The 14,638-nt window shown below is 46.7% G+C and overlaps 4 non-coding genes across 4 annotated transcripts; all 4 read left to right on the top strand.

Annotated features, from left to right (window-relative positions):
- The first annotated feature begins 907 nt into the window (after positions 1–907).
- On the top strand, positions 908–1,098 carry LOC147271764 (U2 spliceosomal RNA). Its single transcript, XR_015117246.1, has one exon. It is a non-coding gene; the product is annotated as a U2 spliceosomal RNA (small nuclear RNA).
- A 542-nt stretch (positions 1,099–1,640) lies between these two features.
- LOC147271763 (U1 spliceosomal RNA) lies at positions 1,641–1,804 on the top strand. The gene has a single exon (XR_015116711.1). It is a non-coding gene; the product is annotated as a U1 spliceosomal RNA (small nuclear RNA).
- Positions 1,805–2,390: 586 nt separating this feature from the next.
- Positions 2,391–2,581, top strand: LOC147271762 (U2 spliceosomal RNA). Its single transcript, XR_015116446.1, has one exon. It is a non-coding gene; the product is annotated as a U2 spliceosomal RNA (small nuclear RNA).
- Positions 2,582–3,123: 542 nt separating this feature from the next.
- LOC147271761 (U1 spliceosomal RNA) lies at positions 3,124–3,287 on the top strand. The gene has a single exon (XR_015116618.1). It is a non-coding gene; the product is annotated as a U1 spliceosomal RNA (small nuclear RNA).
- Positions 3,288–14,638: the final 11,351 nt, after the last annotated feature.

Below are 14,638 nucleotides of genomic sequence, written 5' to 3'. Positions count from 1 at the left end.
ATTATTTTGAGATTATTAGCAATTCTTCCGACATCATTGTCGCATTATTTTGAAGTTCATAGAAACTCTTACTACATGACTGTCAGCATTACTTTGAGGTTATTCGAAACTTTCACAACATTACTTTTAGCATCATTTTGAGTTCATTAGCAATTCTAATGCGGCTCGAGGCCACGCTGGTTCACCGAGCGACAAGGTGAGCCTTGAAAACGGCATTGGCCGAGCTTCCCGGGCTTTGGATACCCTGGTGAATTCCCCAAATGTGGGAGTCTCAACTGCATAATTTCTGACAGTGGGGGACTGCGTCCGCGCTCTCCCCTGTGATCGTGTGAAAAAAGGAAAGAAAGAAAGAAAGGCCGACCACGGCGGCAACAACAACAACGGTGACCGCCTGTCCCGGCCAGTTGGCGGTCTCCTCTTGTGCTGGCCAGCCTGAGGAGACCGCGGAGGACGTAGCCTCGATGAGCTCCCAGTATCTCTCACACCTTCCAGCCCTAAATGAAGAGGGCAGGGTTTCTGCCACATTTAGTTGAGGGTCATGGTATCTGACAAGCCCTGGGCTCAGGACAATACATCCACGGCTCGTCTTCGCAGTAAGTGGAATGATACCAGAGAATTCATGCGTGGGAGGAGATCAACTTGGAAAACCCCGACTCCAGGATGAGTCGCTGGCTTGTGGCTTTGAACACCGCTTTGTTTTACTTTGAGTCGCCCCACTAGCATAGCAGGGTGAAGGCACCGATTGCCTTTGCTTTGGAAAGCAGTGGGGACAACCAGTGTGCCAGATGTAGTGTTTATGGCACTGCATTTTGTGTCGCCACCCAAAATGTTGCAGTTCCTGCCCACAGCCGCGGCCGGGATTGGCTGTACCGGGGGTGCTGGCTCTCACGTCGGGTGGCTGACAGGCATCGCTTCTCGGCCTTTTGGCTAAGATCAAGTGTAGTATCTGTTCTTATCAGTTTAATATCTGGTACGTTCCCCATCCGGGAACCATATATTAAATTGCTTTTTGGAACAGGGAGATGGAACGGGAGCTTGCTCCGTCCTTTCCACGCATCAACCTGGTATTGCAGTGTTTCCAGGAGTGGTGCAATGCCCCGCATTTCTCGTCGGAAATAAAACAAGCCTCCGCCAGGCACTCGCTCACCTGCTCCACCCAAGGCCGGACCAGGGTTCTCCTCCTGCACTGCAGCTTTTCCTCAGCCTGCGGCCGCAATGGCCTTCCAGGAACAGTGCGGGCCCCTCCCCTTTTGTCAGGAGCAAATCCCGTGCTCTTCAGGCCAACTCTCGAGTGCTGCACATGAGGCCGGGGCTGGATTTCCGCCCGCGCTGCCGCTGGGCGTCAAGTTGTGGCTCCGTTTGCACTCCAGATAAGGATGGAGGTCCGCTGACGGCACTGCTCTCGGAGCCTTTCCCAAAAGGCTTTGGAATGCACTCTGAAAGACCTGAACCTTCAATGTGCCTGAGCTTCCCGGGCTTGGGATATCCGACATCCGGCATCGTTGTGAGAAACAAAGGGGGCTGCGCACGCGGCAGATTGGCACAAGGTAGGAAAGATCAGGCGCTGTGTCGGCCTCCCTGCCTGTCAGTCAGAAGGCTGTGTCCCTGGAGCTCATGTCTGTTCCTAAGCTCAGCGAGTCATACTTACCTGGCAGGGGAGATACCATGATCAGCAAGGTGGTTCTCCCCGGGTGAGGCTCAGCCATTGCACTGGGGCTGTGCTGACCCTGGTGAATTCCCCAAATGTGGGAATCTCAACTGCATAATTTCTGACTGTGGGGGACTGCGTCCGCGCTCTCCCCTGTGATCGTGTGAAAAAAGGAAAGAAAGAAAGAAAGGCCGACCACGGCGGCAACAACAACAACGGTGACCGCCTGTCCCGGCCAGTTGGCGGTCTCCTCTTGTGCTGGCCAGCCTGAGGAGACCGCGGAGGACGTAGCCTCGATGAGCTCCCAGTATCTCTCACACCTTCCAGCCCTAAATGAAGAGGGCAGGGTTTCTGCCACATTTAGTTGAGGGTCATGGAATCTGACAAGCCCTGAGCTCAGGACAATACATCCACGGCTCGTCTTCGCAGTAAGTGGAATGATACCAGAGAATTCATGCGTGGGAGGAGATCAACTTGGAAAACCCCGACTCCAGGATGAGTCGCTGGCTTGTGGCTTTGAACACCGCTTTGTTTTACTTTGAGTCGCCCCACTAGCATAGCAGGGTGAAGGCACCGATTGCCTTTGCTTTGGATAGCAGTGGGGACAACCAGTGTGCCAGATGTAGTGTTTATGGCACTGCATTTTGTGTCGCCACCCAAAATGTTGCAGTTCCTGCCCACAGCCGCGGCCGGGATTGGCTGTACCGGGGGTGCTGGCTCTCACGTCGGGTGGCTGACAGGCATCGCTTCTCGGCCTTTTGGCTAAGATCAAGTGTAGTATCTGTTCTTATCAGTTTAATATCTGGTACGTTCCCTATCCAGGAGCCATATATTAAATTGCTTTTTGGAACAGGGAGATGGATTGGGAGCTTGCTCCGTCCTTTCCACGCATCAACCTGGTTTTGCAGTGTTTCCAGGAGTGGAGCAATGCCCCGCATTTCTCGTCGGAAATAAAACAAGCCTCCGCCAGGCACTCGCTCACCTGCTCCACCCAAAGCCGGACCAGGGTTCTCCTCCTGCACTGCAGCTTTTCCTCAGCCTGCGGCCGCAATGGCCTTCCAGGAACAGTGCGGGCCCCTCCCCTTTTGTCAGGAGCAAATCCCGTGCTCTTCAGGCCAACTCTCGAGTGCTGCACATGAGGCCGGGGCTGGATTTCCGCCCGCGCTGCCGCTGGGCGTCAAGTTGTGGCTCCGTTTGCACTCCAGATAAGGATGGAGGTCCGCTGACGGCACTGCTCTCGGAGCCTTTCCCAAAAGGCTTTGGAATGCACTCTGAAAGACCTGAACCTTCAATGTGCCTGAGCTTCCCGGGCTTGGGATATCCGACATCCGGCATCGTTGTGAGAAACAAAGGGGGCTGCGCACGCGGCAGATTGGCACAAGGTAGGAAAGATCAGGCGCTGTGTCGGCCTCCCTGCCTGTCAGTCAGAAGGCTGTGTCCCTGGAGCTCATGTCTGTTCCTAAGCTCAGCGAGTCATACTTACCTGGCAGGGGAGATACCATGATCAGCAAGGTGGTTCTCCCCGGGTGAGGCTCAGCCATTGCACTGGGGCTGTGCTGACCCTGGTGAATTCCCCAAATGTGGGAATCTCAACTGCATAATTTCTGACAGTGGGGGACTGCGTCCGCGCTCTCCCCTGTGATCGTGTGAAAAAAGGAAAGAAAGAAAGAAAGGCCGACCACGGCGGCAACAACAACAACGGTGACCGCCTGTCCCGGCCAGTTGGAGGTCTCCTCTTGTGCTGGCCAACCTGAGGAGACCGCGGAGGACGTAGCCTCGATGAGCTCCCAGTATCTCTCACACCTTCCAGCCCTAAATGAAGAGGGCAGGGTTTATGCCACATATAGTTGAGGGTCATGGTATCTGACAAGCCCTGGGCTCAGGACAATACATCCACGGCTCGTCTTCGCAGTAAGTGGAATGATACCAGAGAATTCATGCGTGGGAGGAGATCAACTTGGAAAACCCAGACTCTCAATTCTTACGACATCACTGTCGCATCATTTTGAGATCATTAGCAATTCTTCTTACATCACTGTCGCATTATTTTTAGTTTCATAGCAACTCTTCCTACATTACTGTGTCATTATTTTAAGGTTTGTAGCAACTCTTAATAAATTACTGTCAGCATCACTTTGAGTTTATTCGCAACTATCACTACATTACTGTCAGCATCATTCTTGAATTCATTAGCAATTCTTTCGACATCACTGTAGCATTATTTTGAGGTTATTAGCAACTCTTACTACATTACTCTCAGCATCATTTTTAGGTTACTCGCAACTCTAACCAGGTGACTGTCAGCATCACTTTGAGGTTATTCGAAACTTTCACTACATTATAGTTAGCATCATTTTGAGTTCCTTAGCAGTTCTTCCGACATCACTGTCGCATTATTTTGAGGTTCGTAGCAACTCTTGCTACATTACTGTCGCATTATTTTGAGGTTCGTAGCAACACTTACTACATTACTGTAAGCATCACTGAGTTTATTAGCAACTATCGCTACATTACTGTTGGCATTATTTTGAGTTCATTAGCAATTCTTACTACATCACTGTAGCATCATTTTGAGATCATTAGCAGCTCTTACTAGATTTCCGTCAGCATCAGTTTGAGTTCATTAGCAATTCTTCCGACATCGCTGTCGCATTATTTTGAGTTTTGTAGCAACTCTTACTATTTGACTGTCAGCATCACTTTGAGGCCATTCGAAACTTTCATTCCATTACAGTTAGCATCATTTTGAGATCTTTAGCAATTCTTCCAACATCACTGTCGCATTATTTTGAGGTTCGTAGCAACTCTTACTACATGACTGTCAGCATCACTTTGAGGTAGTTCGAAACACTTACTACATTACTGTCAGCATCATTTTGAGTTTATTATTAATTCTTATGACATCAGTGTAGCATCATTTTAACGTTAGTTTCAACTCTTCCTACATTACCGTCAGCATCATTTTTAGTTTTTTAGCATCTCTTACTACATCACTGTAGCATCATTTTGAGTTCATTAGCAACTCTTCCGACATCACTGTCGCATTATTTTGAGTTTCGTAGCAACTCTTACTACATGACTGTCAGCATCATTTTGAGGGAGTTCGAAACACTTACTACATTACTGTAAGTATCACTGAGTTTATTAGCAACTATCACTACATTACTGTTAGCATCATTTTGAGTTCATTAGCAATTCTTCTGAAATCACTGTCGCATTATTTTGAGGTTATTAGCAACTCTTAATACATTACTGTCCACATCATTTTTAGGTTACTCGAAACTCTAACCACATGACTGTCAGCATCACTTTGAGGTTATTCGAAACTTTCACTACATTACTGTTAGCATCATTTTGAATTTATTAGCAGCTCTTACTAGATTACCGTCGCATCATTTTGAGATCATGAGCAATTCTTCCGACATAACAGTCGCATTATTTTGTGGTTTTTAGCAACTCTTACTACATTACTGTCAGCATCACTGAGTTTATTAGCAACTATCACTACATTCCTGTTTGCATCGTTTTGAGTTTATTAGCAATTCTTACGACATCACTGTCGCATCATTTTGAGATCATTAGCAATTCTTCTGAAATCACTGTCGCATTACTTTGAGGTTCGAAGCAACTCTTACTACATCACTGTCAGCATCACTTTGAGGTTAATCGAAACTCTAACCACATGACTGTCAGCATCACTTAGTTTATTCGCAACTATCACTACATTACTGTTAGCATCATTTTGAGTTCATTAGCAATGTGGGGCTTTGATTGGGAATTGTAAGAAAAATCACTGAATAAACAACACAAACACAGACTTTGTCTGAAATTCCACACCTGCACTCGACTCAGAATGAAAAACCAGTGTGGAATCAATTGTATCCAGTGTCAATCCTGATTCTGGAGAAATTTCTTTGTGTGTTTTGATGGACGCGAGCCAAGCAGAAATTTCCCACAATGCAATAGGGCGGCGTTTGGTCATTGTTGAGCAGGCGTCAGTCTGACAATGATGTTATATTATTGTGTCATCACCTGACCAGACCCAAAAGTAGGCTCAGGTATCAGTTTCTTCTCAATGCTAATGTCTGTTAGCTTAGTCTGCTACTTTGATGGCTCTGCCTGCTCAAAGGTCCAGACCCCTGGATGTGGTGGTTCCTACCTGAACGTAGATTCTGTCAGCTCATGTTGTTAAATCAACTCACCAGGAACACCAGTAGATTTCAATGGACTGACAATGAGTCTCATTGAATGGGTGTCTCGTCCAATGAGAAACAATCAGTCTCAGGTTGAAGCTCATCAATGAGGTCTTGTGGATCAGTGGCTTGCATGAATGAGTGAGTTGGAAGACTTCTTGGAAATTAAAGAGGATTTAACACAATTAAGAAAACCCTTAAGACAGAGTGATAATTCCAGCAGAGTAATTTAGGCCCATATTGAGTAGCAGGTATGAATTAGCCTGGATTTATCTGAGCTTCAAGTAGACGGCTAAGAGGCAGGTGGAAAGGTGTGTAGGATGAACGATAGTGACCTCCAACCAAATGAAGAGGACTGAGTGGAGGCTGACCAGCTCTACGGAGTCAGGCGGAGTTTGGCAGCGAGACAGGAGTCCAGGCCTGAATCGGTGAAAACCAACGTAACCGGCTTACGTTCTCAGCTGGATTCTCCCATCGATGTACGACGCCTCTCCAACGAACTGGTGGGAGGACAGCCTCCAAAGCCTCCACCTCGTCGACCGTGGCTCCCGCTGAGATTCGCTCGATGAAGAAGGGAAGCGCGTTGATGGGCTACCCTCTGGTCTCAGGCTGCTGGCTGCCTGGACTAAGCTGCTCTTCTCCGACACAAAGGTGGCTTCTCTCTCTTCAAGGCTCACAGGAGGTCAAGAGTGTAGCGACCGTGAGCCGAGATCGATGATGAATTACAAAAATAGAAAATCAAAAAATAAATTAGAGGAATAGAAAACAAAAGGGGGAGGAGCCGGACCAGCTGCTCTAGGAGCTCACACACAAAGGGCAGAAACAAGAAGCACTGAAGAGAGCGCCAGCAGTGGATGGTGCCACCACTGTTACAGTAAACTGGTCCGCCTCAGAGCAGTGAAGTTTGACCTGTGAGGGGTTGTTGGCCAATCAGCACACTTTGCTGTCTTCAGTCCTTCTCAGATATCAACAAATGAAGCTGGTTGAACAGACAGCAATCATCGTCACTCAGAGACATCACCTGGAGAGGAAGACTGCTCCGAGTTCTGACAATGACAGTGAAGAGGCAAGGAGAGCTGGACAACCACAGACAGTGAAACATTCGGAACATCATGTTGATACACGTGTGTGTGTGTGTGTGTGTGTGTGTGTGTGTGTGTGTGTCAGAATCAGAATCAGAATCTTTTATTTTCGTTGTAGGGGGGGGGGGTACAGTGACAATAGTTAGAGCGCTCTTCCAGAGCCACCGTGCACCACAGAATGCAGATACAAAGAAAAGATAAAAGCAAGATAAAAGACACTGTTAGAACAGAAAGATCCATCAACCCACCAACCAGAGGTGTGTCTGGTACAGATGTGGAATTATTGGCTCACACAATGTTGAGGACACTGGAAGAAGACAAACAAAAAAGGCTGGTGTGATCCAGACATCCATCAAAAATGGTCCTGGAGAACTGTTTAATGTGTCAGGACTTCTGTCCATTGTCTTCTGCTTATCCTGTTCAGGGTCATGAGGGGGTGGAGCCTATCCCAGCAGCTTTTGGGCAACAGGCCGTGTTCACCCTGGACAGGTCACCAGTCCATCACAGGGCCAACACATCCACAGACAAACATTCCAAGCCAGACTCAGGAGGATCTCTCCACCCTACAGACTGTAAAGGAACCATCAAAGATGGCAGTTGGAGTTCTGTGGATCTGTGCTGGATTCCTCGTCCTCACGGACCAGAAGTCTGTCTGAAATACTGCACTGATTGATGATCTTTTCATGAATCTGGAAAAGCTTCTAAAATGAAAGGAAAACAATCCTATCTTCTTCATGTCTCAAGCCAAATCAAACCAAGAGTTCTTTTATCATATTTTTTTAACCGGACGTCTGCTTTGACTGGTTGGTTGTTGAAAGAGAGCAGGACAGGACAGACAGCAGAAGACAAATATAGAGAAGGAAAGACAAAAGACAGAGAGAAAGGAGGGAGAGAATGACAAAAAGATGGGAACAAGATGAGGGTGAAAGACAAGCAGAGAGAAAGACAGAGGGACAGGGGGATGGAAGACAGACACACAACCAACAACAGCAGCAGCAATAATAGCAAACTAGCTGCCAATGATAACGTCTCCTGGTCGCTGAAGCAATCAACTTCATAATAGGAGGATTGAAGAGCCAGGAAATAAAATATTAGCACAATACTGATGTGAATGTTCGTGCAACACTGAGAACACTGATATGTAGACGACTAGTAGGGGCGGCACGGTGGTGCAAGAAGACAAACAAAAAAGGCTGGTGTGATCCAGACCTTCATCAAAAATGGTCCTGGAGAACTGTTCAATGTGTCAGGACTTCAGAAGCTCCAATCCTCTCTAAGGTCCAGTGAGAGTGGAGGAGATTATAAATGAGAGAAGCAGGGCCCTCACTCAGAACTGAACCAGCTCAGTTGGGAGAGCCTTAGACTGAAGATCTAAAGGTCCCTGGTCCGATCCCAGGTTTCAGCAGAGGAGCAGCATTGACTTTACTTTCCAGTGGAGGAACTGCAGACATGAAGGAAACTAACATCTTGTCCTGTGCATTCTTGTGACATTCAGGACATTTTTGGAGCCTCTTGTTGGATTTTGCCACAGAGAATCAGAGCCAATCAAAAGCATGGTGGACTTCAACATGGAGGACTGAACAAGTCAAGAAAGCATCAGTTTGACCTTGACAGGTGTTTCTGTTCCTGTCTCAATGCTGTAGAAAGAGCCTGAGGAGCTCAGACGATAGAGCATCAGACTTTTAATCTGAGGGTCCAGGGTTCAAGTCCCTGTTCAGGTGCTGTGGAGGTTCCAGTGTTTGACAACATGGTACTGGATAAAGTTTAGTGTTGAACAAACTGTCATCATCAAAAGTAGAAGTGTTCTTGTCTCGCCACTGTGAGACAGTTGCTAGAAAACTGACCAACAATAATTTCATGTGGCATGCAATTAACAAAACACCTACATTGATGGTCGAGGGGTCTGGAGCCTATCCCAGCATCTCCAGGCCAGAGGCGGGGTTCACCCTGGACAGGTCACCAGTCCATCACAGGGTCAGCATACAGAGACGAACAACCATTCACACTCACATTCATACCTACGGTCAATTTAGAGTGTCCAATCAGCCTCGTCCCCAATTACATGTCTTTGGACAGTGGGAAGGAGCCGGAGTACCAGAGAGAACCCACGCATTCATGGGGAGAACATGCAGGCTCTACACAGAAAGATTCCCCACCCGAGCCTGGACTCAAACCCAGAACCTTCTTGCTGTGAGGCCACAGTGCTCACCACTGCACCATCATGCTGCCAAGCTCTCTTCTACTTTCCTCAATTGTGTTTCTTTCATGTCCTCCTGAGATCAAAGACAGAATTCTAGCTACTGTCAAAGCCCTGATGACATCATCAGGAATTCTGACTTTGATCTGGAGACTCTTGCTTTAAACTGAATTTGACCTGACTAATGTTTTAGTTTAGGTTGCATGATACCGACCACCTCATTTCTCCTGATGGACTGGTGACCTGTCCAGGGTGAACCCTGCCTCTTGAACAATGTCACCTGGGATCGCCCCCCCCCCCTCCATGACCCTTAAAGGTTAAGAACAGAAAGTGGATGGAGGGATGGACTCAACACTGAAATCAGCTGATCTGATCCACATTCTAATGTTTCCTGTCCCTCTTTAGGAGTCAATGAGAATAGTAGTGTATATAATAATGTGTATACAACCTTGTAGTATCTTTCCAAAGATTTTAGTATTTCTTCTTGTTTCTACTTGTAGTTTTAGTGTCTGGATCTGGACCCCCCATGACCCCATACCCCCTTCCCTCATGTGACTCTTTCATGCGGGCCTCTCAAAACAAAAACATGGCCGCCGCTCCTGTCATTTTCGGAGGAAAGTGCCTTCTTCCAAGATAATTTTGATTTAATAAAGCATTCTGATGACATTTCTAGCGAGAAATATGCATTTTGTTTTCATAATCTTCGCTCAGTTCTTGTGTATAATCTTTGGTTTGTTTGTTTGTTTGGTTTGTCTTCTGTGAGAAAATCCGGTAGTTGTCGCTCACTCCGAGGAAAAAAAACAAATATTTTTAATACTTCATCTTTTGATTAATAAGACAATCTACAAATTCATTTAATTTCTGGATGTTTATTCTACCTACAAAGTCCATTTGTCACCATTATAGATCGACCAATCAGCATTAAGAATATAAACAATGACTCAAACTAATGGCGGTCTGCTGACGTCACATCCGTCACAGAGGCTCACTCCTGCACTCAGAGGTGGCCTTTTAGTTCCATCACTTCACGCTGTATTTACAGATTTATGATTGAGGGGAACAAACCACTCTGATGTCTGGGTTCATCAAGGATATCATTCAAGAAATCCTAACTATCTGACCAGTTAAATTGATCCTAACTGTTCTTCAGATGTTGTGCTGGTAATGTCATGTAGTTTCTTTTCCAATGTAACTTTGTCGTTCTGATGTGTGTATTTTTACTGCTCCAACAAAGCTGTTCCTCTTCTGGGGAAATCAATCATTCAGGCAATCAATAACTGAGTGTCTCTGATGCTGTACTGTAGTATTGCAGTACAACAACACTCTGATCCTTCCTTTTCAAATGTTTTTATTGTGTTTCTCTCATCAGGTGTTCAAAATGATGACAATAAAAATCAATAATTGATATTCAGCTTTGTTTCAACAATAATAACTGATCAGAAATGAGGCCTGATGGCTGCAATAGCAGCTTTGTGCTGTTCAGTGACTCCTGCTATAAAAAGGAGTCAAGGCGGTCTTAAAGATGTGAAAATGTTCCAAAGATCCTTCTTCATGTTGGTCCTGAACAAGATTGGTGACAGGCCTTTTTTCAAAGGAGCTCCAAAAGGCTCACTTAACCCTTTGAGGCCTGGCTGAGACACGAGGCCTGTTGACCTTTGACCCTGTTGCTCTTTTGCTCTCATTTGGCCTCTACAGTGGATACAGACCTGAAACCTGAACTGTGAGGCCTCTCAAATGTATAGAATCATGATCTGTTTTTGGCAGCAGAATGTCATTAAATACTGTCAACACAGATTAGTGGTGACGACTGAGTCCACAATATCCTGCTACCTTTGTGGCCGTCTCGTCTGGCTTTGATCCCTCATGGAACCTCTGAGCTTCAGGGCTCCTCTGTCTCTACTGCTGCTGCAGGAGTCAGAGGGTCTCTCACCTGAAATTCAGATGCCAGACAAGAAGACACTTGGAGCTGACAGAAGTCATCGCTGTAGGTGGAGACATTCACAGGCTAACAAGGGGACCTCGTGGTAAGACAGGTTCTCCAATGGCACAGAACTTCAAACTGAGATCACAGCACAGTTGTTCTGAGGCGTCAGCAACTGGCATGAGCCATTCCAAAGATTTGCAGTGGGCCACACTGGAAATATGGCTTTAAAACATGGAACAGCTCACACAGCGTACAGTTAGAAGTGTAAAAGTCAAAGTTGAGCTGATGCCAGGTGTTGCCACAGTGTCATAGAAACACCTTGAGTCAGAACCACGTGGAAGGACCCCACTCAGGTCAGACCTGAAACGTACGAGTGTGTGAAGTTACCCTCCCCCGTTTGTGAGCCTTGATGAAATGAACCCACAATGACATGACTGGAAACGTGTGTGTGTGTGTGTGTGTGTGTGTGTGTGTGTGTGTGTAACCATGTTAAACTCTTTTAAATAAATGTTTCAGCCTGCTATTATTTGGATGCTGTATGATTCCTGCAACCCCAGACTAACTCAGGTGTTCGTACTGCAACCTAAAGTATGGTGATGAGGAGAATGATGAACAATCCACAAGGTGATCAGAAAATAAGAAATGGATTCAGGAACAACAAACCCATCTCTGAACATGTGATTGAAACATGTGAGTGGGACTGGCAGAACCTGGCTTTACCTCAAAGTGTCTCATCCAGAGATCTGTGACAGGCGTCTGCTGTGGAGGGTCAATCTGTCCGTCCACATTCAGATCATCGATGCAGCGACTCTGCTAGGATCAAACTACTCAGGATGAAACAGACCAATGTTGACATCAAGTAGCAACTCAGCAGCTGATCAACAGAGTCCTCAGCACCAGTAGAGCCTGGTCCTGGTCCCTGGGGGGCTCCAACCACCAGCCTCTCTGTGAACAGCCGAGTGCCACAGAGACTCTGAGTCTCCTGCTGTTCATGAACAGTTTTCAGGCTAAATTCAGTGTGTGAGGTCCACACTGCACATTTGAGGGACCATGAAGGACAGAGGAGAGTCTGACTGTCATGGAGAAAGCCTTCAGCACTAGAGCTGAAACAGCCCCACCATCTTAACCCCCCCAGACCAAACATCATCGTCCAGCCTCCAACCAGAGGTCCATCAGTTATCATGGAGCCACAGGTGGAGTCTGGATTCTTTTCTAGAATGAGACGGCAATGACAGTCCTGCAGAGTGACATCACTGACATGACTGGATGACTTCAGTCACATGACTGGATGACTTCAGTCACGTGACTTCAGTGCATCCAATCACCAAGTGCACCACAGTCCTTGTTGCTGTCTGCTGTTGGGTCACAGCAAAGTAAGGAAACAGCCTGACGGTCCTCAGGAGGAAATTCAACAGCCTCCAAAGATGGAGGTGAATCTAGAACTGCTCATGTTGGCCATCCTTGATGAACTTGGGCGGTACTCTGGTGCAGGGATGAGGTCATGGAGCTGATCTGGGAGCAGTCCTGATATTAAATGGACTAAATGTGTCAACATCAAATAAAATTGGAAACCTATTTGAAGCCTTATTTTGTCTTTGATGGACATTTTTTCAATCTCTAATGACTGTTTTGACTGAACCTACTGGATCCTGTGGTGCCTGATGAGGAGACAACTTGAGTACAAAGTTGAAGAGGAGGCTTTTTGGAGGGGAGATGATTTTATTTGCAGTGTTGTAAATCAAAATAACTCCAACGACATGATAGAATTTTCTCCAAATTTCCTGACTAAGATGGATTCCAAACCAAATCAGCTGTCACAAGGGAAAGTCTGCATGTAAACACACACACACACACACACACACACACACACACACACACACACACACACACACACACGTGTATCAACATGATGTTCCGAATGTTTCACTGTCTGTGGTTGTCCAGCTCTCCTTGCCTCTTCACTGTCATTGTCAGAACTCGGAGCAGTCTTCCTCTCCAGGTGATGTCTCTGAGTGATGATGATTGCTGTCTGTTCAACCAGCTTCATTTGTTGATATCTGAGAAGGACTGAAGACAGCAAAGTGTGCTGATTGGCCAACAACCCCTCACAGGTCAAAGGTCACTGCTCTGAGGCGGACCAGTTTACTGTAACAGTGGTGGCACCATCCACTGCTGGCGCTCTCTTCAGTGCTTCTTGTTTCTGCCCTTTGTGTGTGAGCTCCTAGAGCAGCTGGTCCGCCCCCCCCCCCCCCATTTCTTTTCTATTCCTCTAATTTATTTTTTGATTTTCTGTTTTTGTAATTCATCATCGATCTCGGCTCACGGTCGCTACACTCTTGACCTCCTGTGAGCCTTGAAGAGAGAGAAGCCACCTTTGTGTCGGAGAAGAGCAGCTTAGTCCAGGCAGCCAGCAGCCTGAGACCAGAGGGTAGCCCATCAACGCGCTTCCCTTCTTCATCGAGCGAATCTCAGCGGGAGCCATGGTCGACGAGGTGGAGGCTTTGGAGGCCGTCCTCCCACCAGTTCGTTGGAGAGGCGTCGTACATCGATGGGAGAATCCAGCTGAGAACGTCAGCCGGTTACGTTGGTTTTCACCGATTCAGGCCTGGACTCCTGTCTCGCTGCCAAACTCCGCCTGACTCCATAGAGCTGGTCAGCCTCCACTCAGTCCTCTTCATTTGGTTGGAGGTCACCATCGTTCATCCTACACACCTTTCCACCTGCCTCTTTGCCATCTACTTGAAGCTCAGATAAATCCAGGCTAATTCATACCTGCTACTCAATATGGGCCTTAATTACTCTGCTGGAATTATCACTCTGTCTTAAGGGTTTTCTTAATTGTATTAAATCCTCTTTAATTTCCAAGAAGTCTTCCAACTCATTCATTCATGCAAGCCACTGATCCACAAGACCTCATTGATGAGCTTCAACCTGAGACTGATTGTTTCTCGTTGGACGAGACACCCATTCAATGAGACTCATTGTCAGTCCATTGAAATCTACTGGTGTTCCAGGTGAGTTGATTTAACAACATGAGCTGACAGAATCTACGTTCAGGTAGGAACCACCACATCCAGGGGTCTGGACCTTTGAGCAGGCAGAGCCATCAAAGTAGCAGACTAAGCTAGCAGACATTAGCATTGAGAAGAAACTGATACCTGAGCCTACTTTTGGGTCTGGACCTTTGAGCAGGCAGAGCCATCAAAGTAGCAGACTAAGCTAGCAGACATTAGCATTGAGAAGAAACTGATACCTGAGCCTACTTTTGGGTCTGGTCAGGTGATGACACAATAATATGACATCATTGTCAGACTGACGCCTGCTCAACACTGACCAAACGCCGCCCTATTGCATTGTGGGAAATTTCTGCTTGGCTCGCGTCCATCAAAACACACAAAGAAATTTCTCCAGAATCAGGATTGACAGTGGATACAATTGAGTCCACACTGGTTTTTCATTCTGAGTCAGGTGCAGGTGTGGAACTTCAGACACAGCCTGTGTTTGTGTTGTTTATTCAGTGATTTTTCTTTCAATTCCAATCAAAGCCCCACAGCTGCAGAAAGTGGGAGAACAAGCAGGGATGTTCAAGATAAA

This window comes from Aulostomus chinensis, chromosome 1 (genome assembly GCF_037954235.1).
Source record: "Aulostomus chinensis isolate RoL2024-O1b breed Wild chromosome 1, RoL_Achi_v1.0, whole genome shotgun sequence".
Taxonomy (NCBI): Eukaryota; Metazoa; Chordata; class Actinopteri; order Syngnathiformes; family Aulostomidae; genus Aulostomus; species Aulostomus chinensis.
The sequence above is the reverse complement of the archived record's forward strand: the minus strand, read 5'-3'. Positions and strand labels throughout refer to the sequence as shown.